The following is a 20,266-nucleotide window of genomic DNA, read 5'->3' as shown; positions in this document are numbered from 1 at the left end:
AATAGTTTCAGGACAAGCATATTCCATAAAGGGGATTGGGTATTGTGTATACACTGTGTATTGGCATACACAGTCCCGAATTGGCCCCATTTGGGGTTTGTCCTGGCCGATGGGGTACAAGGACAGGACATAGACTCCCTAACAACTGCCTCAGGTGACTTCCTGGTACCTCTGTCCTTTGCAGGAGTCAGTCTTGGATTTCTCAGAGTCTCCTATTCATGGGGCCATTTCTGATGCTTACAAATGGGAGGCCTTGTTTTTTGGCAGCTTCATTGACTTTTCCCCACTAAAGCAACAAATGTAAAATGTTTTTGTTTTTCTTTTGCCTGAGAGGAGGAAAGCTGGTATGTTTTCTCAGGCAACTATCCCAACATGCTGTCTTCAGAGGAGCGTGGTTGTGTAAACTTTCTGGGCCACAATTTTCTCATTTGTCACGTGAAAGTGGTTGGTTGACTTACCCACATTCTTCCTTAGATTGCTATGCTATGATTTGGGGGTTCATAATATTTCCCTCAGCACTCTCACCTCTCGGTCTGACATGCCCTAGCAGCACAGGAAACTGAGTTATCTCAGCTGTGTTACGGAAACAAAACTGATATATTGAGACTCTGTATTAACACAAAAGACAAAATGAGAACCAGGAGAATGGCACAATGATCCTTCTTATAAAAGGTTTCTTCATTTTGTGAAAACATTTATTTATTCATTAATATATGTATTCATTTTTCATCCTCTTAAGTTAATTGCTTGTTAGGTTTTTTTTCATTGTTGTTGTTGTTGTTTTATGTAAGCTCCACACCCAACATGAGGCTCAATCCTGACATCAGTCACAATCCTGACATTAGTAGTCGGATCCTGACATCAGTAGTCGGATGCTCCATTGCCTCAACCAGCCAGGTGCCCCATGCACCTGTTAGTTTCTAAGGCCTGTGCTAAGAGGCTGCTTCCTGCTCTGTTTCAGGATTCCTCATAAGTTGCTCCTCTAATATGTCACACTGGGGTTCCCTGGGACCAAGGACCCTTCCCTGAGTCCCTCACTTGTTAGGTCTGCCCATGCTCTGAGTCATGGTAAGGAACTCTGAGCTATGGTAAGGAACCATGGTAAGGAACCATGATGTAACACATGAGGAAGGAACTCTTAGCTCCTATAGGTGTTCATCCATATAAATCCATCTCCAGCAAAGGATGGAGGCAGGGAATACCACAGGTGTGTTATTTGCAGCTTAGGTACAAAGCTCTTGGGCCATCCTGCCCGATGAGCCACCAGAAACAGTCCCTGGCAGAGGCAGATTGGTACTCCATCTCAGGGAAGCTGCCAGCGCATCTCCTATCCACCACCCTGTATACATGGGGCCCACCCAGGTGCCCCTGCATCACAAACGTTACTAAGCATATCCCACAACTAGAGACAATTACTGGGTGAGAGGTAATAACTCACTGTTATGTGACATCTGCAGTGTGCGATCAGTTGTGGTGCTCGTTATCTCCTTACCACTCTGAGGTGAAGAGGATTGCTCATATTATCCCCATTTTATGTAGGAAGAAAGTGAGGCTGCTGGTCCGAGACTTCAGTGTTTTGATTCCAAATCCAGTATTCCTTCTTTCTCCTTGTGCTTTCTGACTGGCCATCACTGACACTCCCACCCTGCAGGCGAGGGACCAACTTGACACCTCCCCTACGCAGAGTATTTTAGGCAGGCAAGGGTGGTTCAGGATTTGTCAGTCTCTCAAGAATTAGCTGCAGACAGAGATCCTCTTTCCATCAATGCCAGGCCTCTGGGTTGGGAGGAGCTCAGTGATCTGGACATTGGGGCAGGGTTCATCCCCAGCCCCACCCCGGGTGACACTGAGGTCCCTGGTTCCTCCTTCACAGGTAAAAAAGCACCCTTTTCCCTGTGTCCACTCCCATTTTCCCCCCAGAGAGACCCTGGAGTGATGGGAATCAGAGCCAGGGACTGCCTTGCCCATAGGGTAAGGCTGTAGGAATCCTCTAGACAGGAGTAGAAAAAGAGTCCAAGCTGCAGCAGGTTACCTTCTGAGAACATGTCACAGGTGGAATGCTCCAAAGGCAAGAGACCTTCACATATCTGAAGAGGTGTACAAACTTCCTTAGTTTTGCCCCTAGGTGCCTGCACTGAAACTCAGTACTCTATTCATTGGCTTAGTAGACATTTATTAAACATCTACTTTATCCTAGGCCCTATTCTAAGTACTAGAGATGAAACCACACAAGACAAGGCGGTCTTCCTAGAGTTCACATTCCAGTGGGGCATAGGCCAGAGGCTAGATTGAGACCAGACTTTTGCTGCAAAGGCTCCTAAGAGTCAGGTGACAGATGTGTTTCCATCCTAGCTTTTTCTAGCATCAATAGAAATCATTTCCAGGATAGGCTGTAGCTCAGATGGCTCAGGAAATTCTTGACCTGAGCTGACCATAGATGACCAGCCAGTATTGCTTTGTGATCTCATTAACACTTCTCTAGAAGGAAAGGTGTACAGGTTGAAGATTTCAGTCCTCTGTAATACTTAAGAACAGAGGTTTGGGCTTTGTCTATTGGTTTTTGTTTTCCCCGAAAGAGCATTCCAGCAAAGAATATCTGTGTTGTGTATATGTACCCACATATTTGTGGAGTCTTTTATTAGACTGTATAGATAAGAGAGGACCAGAGAAGCCCTAGAATGTTTTTCTCAGAGAAAAAAAAAAAAAAAACCAAGTGCTAGAGCCCAGAGAAGATAATATAAAGATTTTCCACAAATAGGTTGAAGTTAGTTCCATTGTTGTGAAAAGAGTTAAAATATATAATTCTGATAGGGAAATGTTTGTCACAATATAGGAATTCTAAGGCAGGTAGTTTAATGAATATAAGTTTGTCAGGGTGTTGGTGTCAGGGGGCATCTTATTCTCCCTAGGATGAAGCATATATTAGACATGCAATAGAGGGTGCCTGACTGGCTCATTTGATAGAACACGCGACTCTGGATCTCCGGGTCATGAGTTCAAGCCCCACCTTGGGTGTGGGGCCTACTTAAAAAAAAAAAAAGAGAGAGAGAAAAGATTCACTCTTTGTAGGGGCACCTGGCTGGCTCAATTGGTAGAACGTGTGACTCTTTATCTTGGGGTTGTAAGTTCAAGCTCCACATTGGGTGTAGAGATTGCTTGATAAAATCTTAAAAAGAATAAAAGACCTCTTAGTTGAGGGTTGCTAGGTAAGAACAAGGTTGAGGCATTCACCCACAGGACAGAACCAGAGGTTCTTAGCCAGAAAGGACCCTGGAGATGTCAAGTGGAAGGGAGAATAAGGCAATTCAATGTAATATATATTAAGAGGGTAGGCTATGGAATGAGTCCTGGGTTCAGTTCCTGACCTTGCCCTTTTATAACAGTGAGGGTTTTTGTTTTTTTCGGTTTTGGAAAATTATTTATTTCAATCTGTTTCTTCATCTCTAAAATTGGGGAATATTACTTAAAGGTTATGTCCAAAAATTCATGTAACCTGGCTCAGTACTAGAGTGAATGGCATTTTCCAGGCGGGAGAAGTGACTTGCTCAAGTCACACAGCTAGTTAGACAAACTGGAAAATAATGAGGATCCCCAACTTCCTGTCATGCGCTTTCTTCTACTACCACCGCACCAGGCCAGAAAAGAGAAGCAGGACAGGTAAAATGTAGGCTTAGTTGAGAAGTGAGTATTATGGTGCCTTGAAGACATAAAAAGAAGTCCCTGTTACTTACTGAGGGCAGCTATGTGTCAACCACTATCCTGCATTCCAGATAATTCTTACTAATCTTCACAGAGACACTACACAGCACTGTTATTATCCCTGTGCTAGGGATGCAGCTCTGAATTGTAGGTGTAATAAATAATCTCCCCAAACCCAGATCTGTCTGACCAACCTCCAAACCTGTGACTTACTCTTAGCCATAAAGGCTGTGGTAGGAATACCGAGATGCAGGAAACAAGTCAAGGTGAGCGGGCTCTGCGAGGCTGCTGAGGGATCCCCCGCTTCCTGCTGTCACTGCTTTTGGTGGCTGCCCTTCTTGAGATTGTGATTGTCATTTGTGGAAAGACACGGTGGATTTGAGTGGACACTGTTTTTACATTATATGTTCAACTGTGTAGGAGAATCTGTGTAGACAAATGAAGATCCTGCTGCCATCTGGGACCAGAATTCCAGGGGAACAAGCCGGCTGTGCACCTTGATGGCAGGGGATGGCATTTTATTTCCAGTGTGAAATGCCAAATAGTCCAGGAATGATAAAATCACCCTCGTTTTTCTTATGAACTCCTAGAAGTCATCTTTGTTGGTATAAATGAGATCATTTAGCCTAATTAGTTCCAAGCTTAATTAGCAGTAATTATCCCAACATGGGAGTAATATCCAAGCAGGAAGTGCCGAGTCCTCGATTAGATAGATCTCTAATTGGTGTTACAATATTGTAATTAAAGCGTGTTTGTACGCCTCTGCCGCAGCACGCGATTTGTTTCATGTCTGATTAAACAGGGAGACCCAGCAGCCTTTGAGGGGGCCAGGATTTCAGATCTGACTTATAGAACATGTTAACCCTGTGACAAAAAATATGGGGGGGCGGTGGGGAGGATTGCCTTCATGGTCATGGTGAGTGTGCAGCCTTGAGCCTTCCTGCTCAAGGCTGTGTGCTTGATCTACTCACCCCTACTGCTGCCACGCAGCGTGTGTGGAGGAACTGGAGCATTTAGCACAAGGGCCGTTTTGTAAGCTTCACACTTTTGAGGCTGCCTCATAGGTTACCCGGAAGAGACTCTCCAAAACAACCAGGCAATAATAGCTATCATTTATTGAGCATTTACTATGTGCCAGATACGGCACTAAATGCTTTCAATATCAAAATTTATTCAGTCTTCAGAGAAAACCTCTGAGATTACTAATCCCTGTTTTACATACAAAAGCCTGAAGGTGAGGGAGTTGCTTCAGCAAGCTAACTGCAAGGCCACCCTCCCAGGTCCCATCTCAACCATCAGTCTCCCTCCAGAAGGTCACCTCTGACCCTGAGACCAGGTACCCTCCCCCCCAGAACTCCTCCTAGTTTCCCCTCTATAGCTGTATTATAGTTTTATGCTCCATCCGCCCCTGCTCTATGCCCAATACTCCAAACCTAGCGAAGAGCCAGCAGAGGACAGGTGTGTAACAAACAGGCGTTAAATACATTGGCAGAATAATAAGCCGGGTGATCAGAACTCAGCTCTGTGTGCTGTTTAAAATCCCAAAGTTAAGTTTCTAGGTAGTACACATACAGTGAACATGTATTTTGGTGAGGGATAGAAGAATATATTTTCTTTCTTTTTTCTTTAAGATTTTATTTATTTATTTGAGAGACAGGGTAAGCAAGCGAGAGACAGAGAGAGAGAGAGAGAGAGCACGCGAGCGCATGAGCAAGGAGAGGGGCAGAGAGAGAGGGAGAAGCAGACTCCATGCTGACTGGGAAGCCAGAGGTGGGGCTTGATCCTAGGACCCCAAGATTATGCCCTGAACTGAAATCAGACACTTAAGTGCCACCCAGGTACCCTGAGAATGGATTCTTTCCTCTCATTTCAAAGTGCTTTCTTACAATTTTGCAATAGATCCCTTAACCATTCACCATATTAATCTATTCAATGCTTCATCTTATATTACAATGTAGAGATTTTTGTCTATATTCAAAAAATTAATAATTAGATCTAATAAGCACAAGAGAATTTGAGTAAATAGAATTTATGTGTATTTGGGACACCTGGGTGGCTCAGTGGTTGAGCATCTGCCTTCGGCTCAGGTCGTGATCTTGGGGTCCTGGGATTGAGTCCCATATCGGGCTCCCCGCAGGGAGCCTACTTCTCCCCCTGCCTATCTCTTCCTCTCTGTGTCTCTCATGAATAAATAAAATATTTTTAAAAAATAATTTATGTGCATTTATACATCATTGGATTCTGCAAATTTTTAAAGATGTGATTAGCATTTTCAGAATCTGAAATTTAGTGGTTCCCAGCTATGGTTTTGGTGCATCTCAAGAATGTCTGGTTATTTCAAATTGTGATCAAAATTCTCAGAAATTATTATTTAATTCTGTATAATTAATATACAGTGTTATATTAGTACAATATAGTGATTCAACAATTCTATGCATTACTCAGTGCTCACCACAACAAATGAACTTCTTAATCCCCATCACCTATTTCATCCATCCCCCTACCCATCTCCCCTCTGGTAAACTATCAGTTTGTTCTCTATGGTTAAGTCTGTTTTTTGTTTTGTTTTGTTTTGGTCTCTTTTTTCTTCATTTGTTTTGGTTCTTATATTACATATATGACTAAATCATATGGTATTTGTCTTTCTCTGACTTAATTCACTTAGCATTATGCTCTCTAGCTCCATCTATGTCATTGCAAATGGCAAAATTTTATTCTTTTTTATGACTGGATAATATTCCATTGTATATATACACTACATCTTCTTTATCCATTCATCTATTGATGGACACTTGGGTTGCATCCATTCATCTATTGATGGACACTTGGGTTGCATCCATATCTTGGTTAGTGTAAATAATACTGCAATAAACATAGGGGTGCATTTTCTTTTTGAATTAGTGTTTTCATATTCTTTAGGTGAATACCCAGGAGTGGAATTACTGGATCATATGGTAATTCTATTTTTTATTTCTGAGGAATCTCCATACTGTTTTCCACAGCAGCTGCACCAATTTACATTCCCACCAACAGTACATGAGGTTTCCTTTTTCTCCACATCCTCACCAACACTTGTCACTTCTTATGTTTTTGATTTTAGCCATTCTGACAGGTATGAGGTGATATTTCATTATGGTTTTAACTTGCATTTCTCAAAATTCTCAGAATAAAACAAAATTAACTTTGCTGCTGGGGTGCCTGGCTGGTTCAGTTGTAAGAGCATGAAACTATTGATCTGAGGGTCATGTGTTCAAGCCCCATGTTGTGGGCATAGAGCTTACTAAAAATAAATAAACAAACAAAAGATAGATAGATAGATAAATAAATAAAAAATAGACCCTATGGTGCAACTTTTGAACTCTGCTGGATGTTTAAAAGAAAATATGACACATGATGAATAGTGGAGGAATAAGAAGCAGGTTAGATCAGTATGGAGCCAACACCTTTAAAACTTCGGAAATCAACTATTTAATCTTGGTCACTGCTAAAACATTTAGGAGATAAGAAGCTCAAAAAGAATATTTGTTTATTTTTTAAACTTTTTTGTTTCTATTTTTTTTAGAGAGAGATTATAAGCAGGGGGTGCGGGGAGCGGGGAGGGGCAGAGGGAGAGGGAGAGAGAATCTCATACAAGCTATCTGCTGAGCATGGAACCTGACTCGAGGCTGGATCTTAGAACTCTGAGATTATGACCTGAGCTGAAATAAGAGTCAGTTGCTTAACCGACTGAGCCACCCAGGCACTCCAAGAATATTTGTTTATTCATTGAAAATCTTTTAAACATATTTTTTGCAAATGAGTAGATGCTACACGAAGTATAAAATTCACAAAGTGTGTAAATACCATCCCTCAGCCACTTTAGAACAACCAGTTTTGCATATACCTTTCTAGAAATATTCTATGTATATGCAAATATATTATTGTTTTGAAAGACATTATTTCTTCCCTTTTTTTTCTTTTTTAGATTTTATTTGACAGAGACAGAGCACAAGTTAGGGGGAGCAGCAGGCAGAGGGAGAAGCAGGCTCCTTGCTGAGCAGAGAGCCCAATGTGGGGCACTGAAGGCAGACACTTAACTGACTGAGCCACTCAGGTGTCCAAAAGGCATTATTTCTTGACCAAACACTATAGCACACACTGAATCATAACAGTGAATCAGCTCACTTCATAGTCTAGGCAGAAACAGGAAGGGAGAATGAGAAATTCAGTGCGTAGAAACCTGAAGCGCAAAGCTCTGTCAGTCTATTTTTTAACAAAGCTATTACTAAACACTGGGATGATATTTTGAAATTCGAATGGTACTAATGGTACTGGTACTAATGGATGAGAAATGCTGCTTGATTTATGACAATAATGACATCATCAAGGGTGAGTCCTGAATCTTCCTGGCTTTTTCTGTTCTCTTAGGATGAGGTTTCCCCGGGGCTGTTTACTTAGTACCAGCAAAATGAGGCAGAGGGAATGGGTTCCAGTCACTGTTAGCAATTTAACTTACTGCTGGTCTCTGTCACTAAAGGAGTTAGGGGAGAAAGTGAGAATGAATTCATGCAAATTTTGCACCTCGAAAGAGAAAAGTTTCTTTATATAAAGATCATCACCATTACATTATTCATTACATTATTTTGTATGGACAGGACTAGGTGTGTATCTTGGAGGACTATTTTAGTGTCAGAATAATCCACTAAGCTTCCTGCAGTATTGCACTAATAGTTGGGAACTTTTTTCACTTTTGAATTACCAGAAATGATCTGACCATGATACTAAAATAATTGGATTTGCATTTATACAAGTAACAGGCGAATGAGGTTAAAATTGTTGGGGTATGAGTATCTTATGATGCCCAAGGAATATCTGGCCAAGGTCATCATCAGCTTACTATAGTTTATATTTAGAATTTATTGAGACCTACACATGCTAGGCTTTGAGGAAACCTGGTGCCCCGGGAACTAATAAATAGTCTTAAGTTATTTATCATCTCATTTTGTGTATCAAAGACTTGCCTAGAATCCCTGTGGCTTTCACCAAGGGCTCACCTTGGATGGAGATAGACTCTGATGCTTCTTTTCTGGCTGTGGAAGTCTCTCTTGACTCTGAGTAGACTACATTCTCTTCTGAAATGCTGTGGAATGTTCTGGAAACATCATCTAGGACCACAGTCTAACCTTTGGTCTTTATTTTAAATACTCTCCTCCATGGCACCTGTAAACGCATTTATAGTTTGTGTCCCAATTTTTGGCTTAGAGAATATAGCCACTAGAGCTGGAACAAAGTGGCTCTAATTTGGGACCTGACTTTTTTGCCTTCCTTAGTGGAAAAGTAACTTTTTGCCTTGTTTCGCTGGACCTTGATCTTTTCGTTTGTAATAGGATGTTGGGCCAGTCTCTAGGGTACCTTTTGTCTTTGGGATTTGACCATTATGAGCTTTGGGACAGTGTTTCCAAAGTTTTTTGTTTGTGTGTGTACATTTAATGTTTTCATGATATCAAGCTCTGAATGAATATGGCTATAAACAATATGACAAATTAAGACATTAGATCTATAAGGACAAACTCCAAATATTTTTGAGGTAAGAATTAATTGATTGTTCCCTTTTACTCAGCTTAAATCTAGAAAACCTTCCTCCTCTGTGATGCTTCAATAAATTTTGAGTTCTCCTTCTCAAGGTATATCCATTCCTGGTTCCCGGCGGGTTTTTCTCTGCCTTCACAATATTTCCAAGAGTCTGCTTTTCTCCTCCCCCTGGCTCATAACTGTGACTTACTTCAGTTATTCCCCTTCTACCATTAATAAACTTAGTAGTACTGCTCGTCCAGGGCGGAGACCGTGAGATACTATTATTCATCTTATTGGGCTTCCTCTCTCTGTGTCGAGTGCTTTGTACGTATTGGGCTTTTTGAAATGGTTGTTGATGGAACTGAACTTCTGACAATTCCTACCCAATCACACCCTTCAGAACTTCTTCCAAAGAAACCTTTCCGGACTAACTCAATTCAGACTTTGCCTTCCCTTTATTTGTATGTCATGATACATATGTACATGTGGCTTTTATCATATGAACTTGTGCAGTTATTTGCCCTAGTTCTTCCTTTTGGGACACAAGTGAAATATGAGAGAAAGGTCCTCAGTCTTGGAGTTAGAAAAATTGGGTTTTGCTTCTGCGGACTTACTAGATGCGTAGCCATGGACAGTCACTCAGCCTCCCCAAGTCTCAGTGCTGGTGTTGTTTCTGTTTAACCTAAAAGAGGGAGAGAGGGAAAGGATGAGGATGGATCTAATGATTCTCGCCTTAGGACCCTGATTTTTGGCATAGTGGCTCCCTAACAAGATGATAAACTTCTCAAGGGCAAAGATTTTCCTTTTTCTACAATTTGGAATAGCTAACACTGCTTGACAAAGATGGTACTTAGTAAATTCTTCCATAGAAAATGACTGTTATTCTACCCCTTCAGGCAAGAAAGTTAAGTCCACGAGTGCCCGTGACCTGAGGCAGCTCTTGGATCCACTCTAGAAAATGCTGTTCTGGACTCGGCCATGAGCAGCTAAGACCAGCACACCATGTTAGTCGTGAAGTGGAGGGGTATACCTCACAGCTTTGCCTTTTTAAGTAAATGTGTTTATGGTTTGTGCTGCTTTCCTCAGTAAGATCATTTCCTTACAAGTAATGAGAGCTGTGTGTGATATGGTTGAAATCCTGTCCCTCGGCTGAGATGGAGAAGTCACGTGATGCTGAGTGGGGCCCATTATCCCAACGGCACTCACAGGAATGCTAAGTCTGGCAAATATTAACTCGGGAACCACAGCAGCAGTGAGGAGACAGCTGTCTGCCCACCTTCCTGAACCTACCATTTTGGGGGTATTTTCTGATTTTCCTTTCTGTGGCTTGGGCATTGCATTTATTTCCCCTTTCATTCATTTTCTTTCTCTCCAAAAAGACAAAAACAAAAATAAAACACACACACAAAAAAACTAAACCAAAACAAGATTATATTTCCTCCATTTGTTTCCAACTGGAAACCCTGACGTTCTCATTCATTTTGGAGCAGGAAGCTTTTCCTCTTTTGCCTAAGTGATGTACAGTACACTTATTCATCCTCTCTGCCTCCAAGCTGCAAGCCTGGGCATTGGAAGAACTCTGGAGTCTTCCAGAGGTCTCCTGGAACAGGGTCCCATGCAGGCTGCTATAGAATGGATGGGTTGTGAGAGCAGCTCAAAACCATTCCTATGTGCTGGAGACGCTTTCCTCGGAGGAGGAGAAGCATATGCTCTTTATCCATATGGCAGAGAAGGGAGTGACATATTAGGTGGGAGAAAGCTAACACACATCTGAATGGATGTAAAGAAACAACTTATAGCAAAAAGGGAGGAGTTGTGGTTTAGGCTAAAACCACAAAGGAAGTGAAGGACGTTACCACCTTCCTCTTTGTGGGTAGAAGATTCTCCTTTGGCTCATCTCATGGGCTCTCTGAGACTGAGTCTTCCTACAGGAATATGTTTATTGCTCCTGCTCTTCTAGAAAAGCACCGTGAGCAATGGTTTATGGTCCTAGAGAGTTTGGGCTTGATTTTTAAAGCATCAACATGCCTTAAAGCACCCCCATTTTCAAACCTGTTGTCCCAAACATGCTTCCCTTACTTTAACTAGAAGAGCAAAGAATTAAAGATCTCTGGGAAATGAACAGAAGAAAATATATATATATATATATATATATATATATATATATATATATATGTATTTATGTAGTTGTGTTGTCTTAATAGCAACCATTTATTGAGGACATATTATTGCTAGGTATTTTCCTTATATTATCTCTGAACTTCCAAAAGTTCTGAGAGATGTTTTATTATTCTCATTTTTAGAGGTGAGAACATTGAGGCCAAGAAAAATAAACTTAAGCTATGATCTTGAACCTTGAACTCCAGTGTGTTTGATGGTAACATTTGTGCTCTACCCTGCCTCTTCTTAAAATCTGATTTTAGTATTTCAGCCACTGATACTGGAAGCTTGGAAGTAAGATTTGAGACCTGCCTCTGCCCCTTATTACTTAGATGACCCTGGGCAAATTATTGAATCCCTCCAGGCCTTATCTGGTTATGTCTTAATGGATATGACAACTGCTTAGGTTGGGAAAAGTCCTCCTTATTGGCCTCTTCTTACACTTAACTGAAGCAACCAATATAAAGGTGTAGCAAATCGATCGGCATACAGTAAACTCCTCAGAGGATAGCCATACACTAATTGTATACCCGTCAGGTTCTAGACCAATCTGTGAAATGGTTGAAGTGTGCTTGAGGGAAACATCCTCTCTTTAAACTACTCTAACTCCTCTCTGTCTCTCTCTAGCAAAAAAATGCTTCCAGGTGTAAATGGCTATGCAATACATGGGAAGAGAGAAGTCATACCTCCTCCACACTAGAACAAAAGAAGCAAGCCTTGGTTGTAGAATTCTAATTTTGTCCTAAAACTTGAGGCAAAAGCTGTTTTGTGGTTTATTGTTTGGGGGAAGGTGGGGGTGTTGGAGGTTAGGAACAAGAAGCCATCTGTGCCCCCCCTCACCCCCAGCCCCACTGCGCACAAGGACCCAAGGCAGCCTTTTCATCTCGTACTTCTTTTTCTGGATATGTTCAGTGTAGGGGCAGTTGTAGATTCCAGGTCTCAGCTGCTTTTGATCAGAACTTTTTTTCCCCCTCCTGTGGTGATTTTGCATGAATTTTAGACCCTGGCGACTTTCAGTTGCCTGGGTCTGGTTTTCATTGCAGATTTTGTCAAGATTTTACATTTAGGTTGCATTTGAAAGGCTTTTTTTTTTTTTCCTTCTCTCACTATTCTGTGTGAACTTAAGGTTTGGGACTTTTTCCACCAGTTTATTTTATTTTAAATATAATATTAGTGTACTTTCTTTTTAAAAAGATTTTATTTTTAAGTAGTCTCTACACTCAAGGCGGGGCTCGAACTCACAACCCCAAGATCAAGAGTCACATGCTCCACCAACTGAGCCAGCCAGGCGCCCCAGTGTATTTTCTTAATTACAAAAGTAATAACTATTCACTGTAAAGAATTAGAACAAAAGAATAAAGAAAAATGTAATCACCCGCAAACCCAGCATCCAAGACTCTATTCACATTTAATGCATTTCCTTCATTCTTTCCTCTATGCGTATACATGTTCCTATGTAAATTGTATTACATGTTTTGCAAAACTAGGAAATAGACATTTTGTCTTGTTTTTTTTTACCTAACTTTATATTGTGAGCATTTTTTGTATGTCATATATGTTTTTTCCAAAAGATTTATAGCTGCATAATATTTCACTGTATGAATGTATCAGATGTACTTAAACCATCCCCACTCTGCTCAATGTTGAGAAGTTCTTTGTATAAATTTCCGAGTTTCCCCATTTCCTTTTTCCTTATAAATTATTCCTAGGGAGTGAATTATTAGGGCAATTGGGGAAAAGAATATGTGCTTTTTTTATTTAAAGAAGTATTCGTACCTGCTTATTATAATACCAACCTGTGCATAGCCTTTACAAAGTTTCTTGATAAAAAAACAAAACAAAACAAAACAAAACAACAACAACAAAAAAACCCCACAAAGTTTCTTGATATATAGTGTCAAGTTGATTTCCAGAAATGTTGCTCTAGGACAGGGAAAACTATACCCATGGGCCAAATCTGTCCCATGACATGTTTTTGAATGATTACTAATGGTGATTTTTACACATTTACATGGTTGGGAAAAATCAGAAGAACAATATTTTATAACACGTTAAAATCATATGGAATTCACATTTAAGTTTGCACAAAGAACGCATTTTGGGGACACAGTCATATTCTCTCAGGTACATGTTGTCCGTGGCTGCTTTCACCCCACAGTGGCAGAGCTGAATACTTGCAACAGAGATTACCCTTTACAGAAATAGTTTGCGGAAACAGTTTGCTGACCCCTGCTTTTCCTATGTCCTCCTACGAACTACCAATGGGATTTTCTTACTCTTTGTTAATCTGAACAAGTCAACAAATACTTAGAAAGTCAGTAACCATATGCCAGGCCATCACAGAAAATACAATTGCTGTTTCTTCGATTACTAGTTAGAATGAATGTTTTCACAAATTCAAGTGATTTTTTTCTATCAATTTTCTGGGTGTGTGTGTTAAATGGTAAATTTCAAAATGTTAAAAATTGCAATGTCAAATTTCAACCCAGGCGTTTTTTTCCTATTGCTTTATCTGAGTTTTTTCTATACTAATAAGAGTAATTTCTTTTCAGTCATATTTGTTAAAATCCTATTTGTTGGAAATACTTTGTTTCCATTAGGTCATTGGTCTTCTAGTTTTATGATTTTTTTTTCACACGCAGAATTTTACATTTTTACGTAGTTAAATCCACCAAATTATTTATTTATTTTTCCTTTGGTTTTATTCTAAGAATATCTTTCCCTGTCCACAAGGTCAGATAAATATTCATCTATATTTTCTTCTAGATTTTTTTAATTGATTCATTTTTATATTCATCTCTTTAATCTCTCTGATTTATTATACGATGTGAAATGAGGATCTTAAATTTTTTCCAAACAGTAAACAATTAATTATGCCAACAGTATTTCTTGAGTAATCCTCCCTTTTCCTTACTTATCTGTGGTGCCACCTTTACTAAATTCTAATGTTTCCTGGGATGTGTTCCTGGCCTACATTCCAGTTCTCCATGTGTGTGTATGTATATGTTTTGTTGTTGATTTCTTATGGATGTCCAAATCACTGACAAGGTCCGTACGGTAGACAGATTTTAGTTGGACTTTGGCATTATATTTTTTTCTTTCTCTGGTGTGTTATTCCTTTAACGATGGTAAATTTCAGTAGCATCACCCCTCTCATGGTCAATTTGTCAGGAAAGCAGCATAAGCTTATCTCCTAAAAGTAAACAAATGGTAAGAAACCTTCCTACCAAACGAGAGGTAAAGGCCAGAGCCAGGCCCCACACACATGTGACCCATGAACCGTAGTACTTATTCATAACCACTCCAGGTGACAAAGGCTTTAGCTTTTGTAACCTAGGAGGTTGGAGGTTTTCTACCTGAATAGTATCAACTGGCATAAAAAGAGCAAATCTCTGGAAGGGGTTCCCAGAAGAGCTGTTACATGATGCATAGTCCCTAACCTTCTGTTAACGGCTCACCCCAACCCGACCTTGGTTCGCAGTGGAGTTATTTCATTTACCAGGTGTGAAAATTGGATTTTACCACAGAGGAGGGGAATTATTACCTATCAGGTCTGCTCTTTAGGGGAGCAGAGATTGGTGTGGGATTTATTAAGAGATGTGCTATGCATGGAACATACCATTAGAGATGTGTTACTTTACAATGGATTTGCAATCTTTGTCATTTTAGGAGTGCTGTTTTTTTTTCTTTTACTTTTTCTGCCTGACAGCCTTCTTTCCCTTGTAGATTGCACGCATCCTACCTAGGACCTGAATATTTTATATGGCACCATTCTGCCAAGAGAGGGACCTCAAGGGTGTGACAAAGAGTGCAGCATAGGGGGATGGTGGGTACTGCCTGCAGTTTGGGTGCTATTAGTCACACATAGATACTTAGAATGGGAGGTGGGATGATAAAATAATTTTCTGCAGTCTGGCTCAGGCTCTCCGTTTGATGGAGGTATTAGGGTCACTCAGACTCTCTAATAAGGGAATTCTTGAAAATCAAGAATTTAGATCTAATTACCTTCCTATTAGAAGCTACAGACAGCCTCGAAGCTGGTACCTGGTTAGCCACATCTGTTTTTGAAAAAAGACACCTTGTTTACTATCATGGTGGAGGAGGCGGCTGGATTTATTATTATTTAGCATTTCTAGCACACTTTGTTCTTGCTGAGTGTCTTAAACTTACTTATGTATGTATATTGGTTGCTCTCCAGCACTCCCATGAGATGAGTGGGTGATAAGTTTTATTATCACCTGCTCTTCCAAAGAGGAAACGGTAGCTCCTGAGAAGAGCAGGGACTGGCCTGGGTTTACAGCTCAGAGCTCCTGTCACCTTGTTGGGGTTCCCTCCACAAACCGGTGAGGAAGGCCGGCCCCGCAGCCTTCTTCTGCCCCGGCCCAGTCTTGGCGGGCCACCTGTGTCTCCTCCTATATTCCACTAACCACAGTGTGCCCTCACTCAAACTAAAAATCAACAGTGTTCTCAGCCTGTGACTGTGCCAGAGCTTTCCATCGAAACACACAGCCTTCCTCACGCAGGCGCCTCTCTCCCCTGCTTTTCTGGTAAAGGTCCTGCTGTTTTCCTCATTGCCCAGCTCCAATCTCTGGAGTCCTGCGTGACTCAGCCCCTCCACCCACTTCAGTTGCCCAGTGAGCCATGTAGGTTCTGTCACCAAACGTCTTTACATTTGCCCCTTCCCTCCTCTTCCCTGCGCCGCTGTCGCCGTGATCATCGCCACTGCGATGATTCAGGCCCTCGTGACTCCCCACCTGGACCCCTGTAATAGCCCTTTCCTGCGTCCCCACACTTTCCATCCTCAACCCTTCATTCCCCGAAAGCTTCTTCAAGCGCCGTCGGCTCGGCAAATACCTTTCTCCCCTCGGGGTCCATTCTCCGCAGCGCCGCAAGGCCTCCAAGGGGAGCGCAGATTCTTAGCCCGCCTTCCCGTTTGGCCTTTTCTCCGGCTCAGCCCCTCAACGATTCTCTGGCGCCTCAAGACCACCTGGGGCGTTTGGAGGACAGGCTCCAGCCCCGGTGCGTGGGCTCGAGGGCGAGGGACCCGCGCGGCGACCACAGCGCCCCGCCCCGCCCCCTCCAGCCAGGTGTGCGCCGCGCGCCGCCTCCCTGCACCTGGCACCGCGGCCGCGCGGTCCCTACCCCGCCCTGCGCGACCCGCCCCGCTGGCGGTGTCCCCGCAGCCCCAAAACGCTCCCCCCCCGCCCCATCTCCATCTCCACCTGTTGACGTTTAATGGTTTAATGGCCCAGCTCAAATAGGAAGGCCTTCCTCCATGAAGACTTTGCCTGGTTGCTCCAAAGGAATGGGGTACAGATTCCTCCGCGTTAAATTTAAGATCCTTTCGCAGTACAACTCGGTTTTACAATTGCAGACCCGTCTCCTCCCAGGTGCCTCGGCTACCCCGAGACTCTCACTTCGGATGCGTCCCCAGAGCAGGCCCTCCACCCTCACCTCTGCCAGGAATGCCCCTCCCCTCTCCCTTCCCCCATCCTATCTTTTTAAAACTTTTCCTACTAGGCTCAGCTCCTGTGTCACTTCCTCCGTACCACGTTCATCACAACCCGCAGTCTTTCTAGACCCTCCCCTGCCCCCACTGACGCCCCCTCCTCTGGGCTTCGCGGGCCCCGGGTACCTAACGGAGCTCTCAGCCGCCTAGCTTGCTTGATGCTTTACCTGCTGAACGCAACCCTAGGCAGTGAACTTGGCCAGCGCTGGATTCTGAGGTTCATACTCAGTCAATCCTGGAAAGTGCTTGGAGTCTCTTTCCTCCAGGCCATCTCTTCCCCTGGACGCGCTTTGCTCCTCGCACTTCTCTGGGGCCATTTCTCTTCTCCTGTCTTTTCTGCACTTGTTTTATTCCTTCCACTAGATTGCAAACACCCTTGAGAGAAGAAACCTTGGAGGATTTCACTCCCTATCCCTGAGCCTGGTTTCTTACCCGTGGCAGGAGCTCAATAAATGTTTGTTTAATTGAATTGTAGGGTGTTGTGCTCAGCTAGCTGCTAAACAATCCCATTTAAGGGGTTAACTAATAACACTCGGAGAAGTTCTTCTCCTTTGGGGACATTTGCATTTTAATGGGAATCTTAAAAACCCAGAGGAAATGTTGGCTAATGGTGGGATTGCCTGCTTTGTAGGGAAGCTCATTTTTGGTGGTTCTGGATAGAGACTGGGGTGAGTTTTTCCAGTCCTGGAATTTTTCGACTTTTTTGTGACATGGACCTGCCTTGGGCTGTCTGGTGAAGCCGATGGATGGAATTATGACTTTAAAAAATACATAGCCTTACAAAAAAGAGTTATACTGAAATATGATCAAAATATCAAAAGCATCAAATCTGTGGTGTACTAATATATATGCTTCTTTATTAGAACATTAATAAAAGTTCTACTGGCAGATTTAATAACTACCATAATGTTGCATCATCAGTGATGAGTATAAGCAATATTTGGGATATCTGCTACAACGGTAAAGTGATAACAAAAATATCTGTGATTCTTATCAGTGAAAAAGTCCTAGATGGCTCATGCCACCTTGATCTATTGCCTATGTTTGTATTTGAAGGCAATGATAAATTTGAGTTAGAAGTTAGTGAAAGTAAATGTATCTTTTTTCCTCTATCCAAAATCCAGCCTTAGGCTCCAGGTGAACCTGGGATTAAGAGTCTGCTTAGCTGCCCCTCATAGTGTGATGTGAGTGGGGTGGTCTTGAAGTTGGGGGTCAATGTTCCCAATCCTGGGCTTCTTTCTCTATACCCTGCTGTCTCTACCCTGAGCTCCCAGATTCTTTTTTTTTTTTTCTCCCACTTTATTTCACAACCAAGGACAGTGGTCTAAATTTGTTTCATTTTCACCGGAGATGTGAAAGGAGAAACAAAAAAGGGCTGTCAGGCCTTTGGGGAAGGAGAGGATCTTTATACCCTAGCCTAGAAGGATCCCTCCCCAAAGTTCTCAGCCTGGGAGGGGGCAGAGGAGGATGGGTCACTAGGTTCTGAGTTGAGAAAGCAGTTGCCAAGTTTACCTGAGACTCTGCTGGCTCCTTCTAAATTCAGAAGTCGATATGGAGGCCAAAAAGCCTGATTCTAGGGTTGGTCCAGCATAATATCCACCCTTTTTGGTGGTTAGTGACTAAATGAAATGTCATTGCTCTCAAAACACCACACTCCCTAATGCTGATGTTATTTCTAATTCAGGTGAAAGTATTTGTGCAGTTCTCTTTTTAGCATCAAAATACAGAGAATACATTCAGTCCATTTCCACTTATCCTTGTGTATTTTAGTCACTTAGAGGCAATTTTCCCCCACATAGACTGACCGTGCTGTTTGCCATGCCTTGGGGCACATACCTCTGCGCTCGGTGGTACGAGCTTAGAGAATATAAGTGAATTTTAATATTAGTGGGACGAGTTGTTACCAAGGTGAACATCATTATTAGCCACCGCAGTTTTCCCTGCCCCTGGTGGTAGTGACACCAAAGGTTTTATTCTTGACATCTTCCTTTTATCTTGTGTGCCTTTTTCCTCCGTGAACTAATTCATTTATATTGCTTCAGCTATTTTTTAAAAATTTTATTTATTTATTCATGAGAGACATAGAGAGAGAGGCAGAGACATAGGCAGAGGGAGAAGCAGGCTCCCTGCAGGAAGCCCAATGTGACACTGTCCTGGACTGGGATCACCCCCTGAGGTGCTCAACCACTGAGTCACCCAGGCATCTCTATTGCTTTGGCTTTTACCTCTGCACCTGGCAGGACATCTCCACTTCAGTGTCCAGTTGTCACCTATAATTCTAAAACAACTCTTTTTTCTTTCACAAGCTAGCTTCACTTTAGGTAAAAAATAAAAAGCTTTATTGAGATATGATTTATGCACCATAAGTTCCCCCATGTTAAGTGTATAATTCAATGACTTTTGTTGTGAATTTAGTGTTGCACAACCAACACCAAAATCCAGTTTTCAAATATCTGCTTCACCCCAGAAAGATCCCTCATGCCTGTTTGCTGCTGATCCCCATTCCTGACCCCACTAATCTGCTTTCCATCTCTATAGGTTTGCCTTTTCTGGACATTGCATATAAATGAAATGATGCCATATACAGTCTTGTGCATCTGGCTTCTTTCACTTTGCACAGTGATTTTGAGGTGCATCCATGTTATAGTGTGTATCAGTACTTCATTCCTTCTTATTGCTGAGGAATACCACACCAAGTTTTATTTACCCATTCATCAGTTGATGTACATTTGGATTATTTTCACTTGTTGGCTGTTAGGAATAATGCTGCGATAGAACATTTGCATATAAGTCTGTGTGGGCCTGTTTTTATTTCTTAGGTAGACACCTCAGAGTGGAATTGCTGGGTCATATGGTAAAATGTTTAACTTATTAGGAAACTACTGAATTGTTCTCGAAGGTAGATGTACCATTTTACATTTCCACCAGCAACACTCGATGTCATCTGTCTTTTCTACCATAGTCATCCCCAGTTGGCATATAGTATGTCTCCCTGTGGACCAGTGTCATTTTTAAACCACTCTTGTTTCTGACCACAATGCCCACCACCACTTCCACCCATTTTAGGCTTGAAACCAAACTTCAGCTTTTCTTTCTTCCTCTTATGTTCACATGCTTCAGAAGTGAGCTGCTACAGCCTTCCCCAGACGGCACCTAGATGTGCCACCTCTTCACTGTCCCCTAAGTTACTCTGTCTGGGTCTGCATCACCTCACACCTACATTTCTGCAGCCTTCCAGCTGCTCTTCTTGCCTTCCTGGAGCTGCAGAGAGATTGTTAGAGGGCATGCATGGATGTGGAAACTTGGGAGCTGTGCTCCTGTCCAGGAATCACATTCCTTGAATGA

The 20,266-nt window shown here is 42.1% G+C and overlaps 1 long non-coding RNA gene across 3 annotated transcripts in view; it reads right to left on the bottom strand.

Moving 5' to 3' along the window:
- Positions 1 to 16,508, bottom strand: part of LOC140601031 (uncharacterized) — a 59,659-nt gene extending 43,151 nt beyond the window's left edge. For 2 of the 3 annotated variants that reach the window (XR_012004089.1, XR_012004087.1), the window contains exons 1-2: positions 16,267 to 16,508; positions 9,867 to 9,934 (exon numbers count right to left, since the gene is read on the bottom strand). This is a non-coding gene — a long non-coding RNA (uncharacterized lncRNA). Of the gene's footprint in view, positions 1 to 8,732; positions 8,899 to 9,866; positions 9,935 to 16,266 lie in introns of all 3 variants that reach the window. The other variant, XR_012004088.1, reaches the window with a different exon arrangement.
- Between the last annotated feature and the right edge of the window lie 3,758 nt (positions 16,509 to 20,266).

Source organism: Canis lupus, chromosome 12, assembly GCF_048164855.1.
Source record: "Canis lupus baileyi chromosome 12, mCanLup2.hap1, whole genome shotgun sequence".
Taxonomy (NCBI): Eukaryota; Metazoa; Chordata; class Mammalia; order Carnivora; family Canidae; genus Canis; species Canis lupus.
Note: the sequence above shows the minus strand (reverse complement) of the source record. Positions and strands in the feature narration are given on the sequence as shown.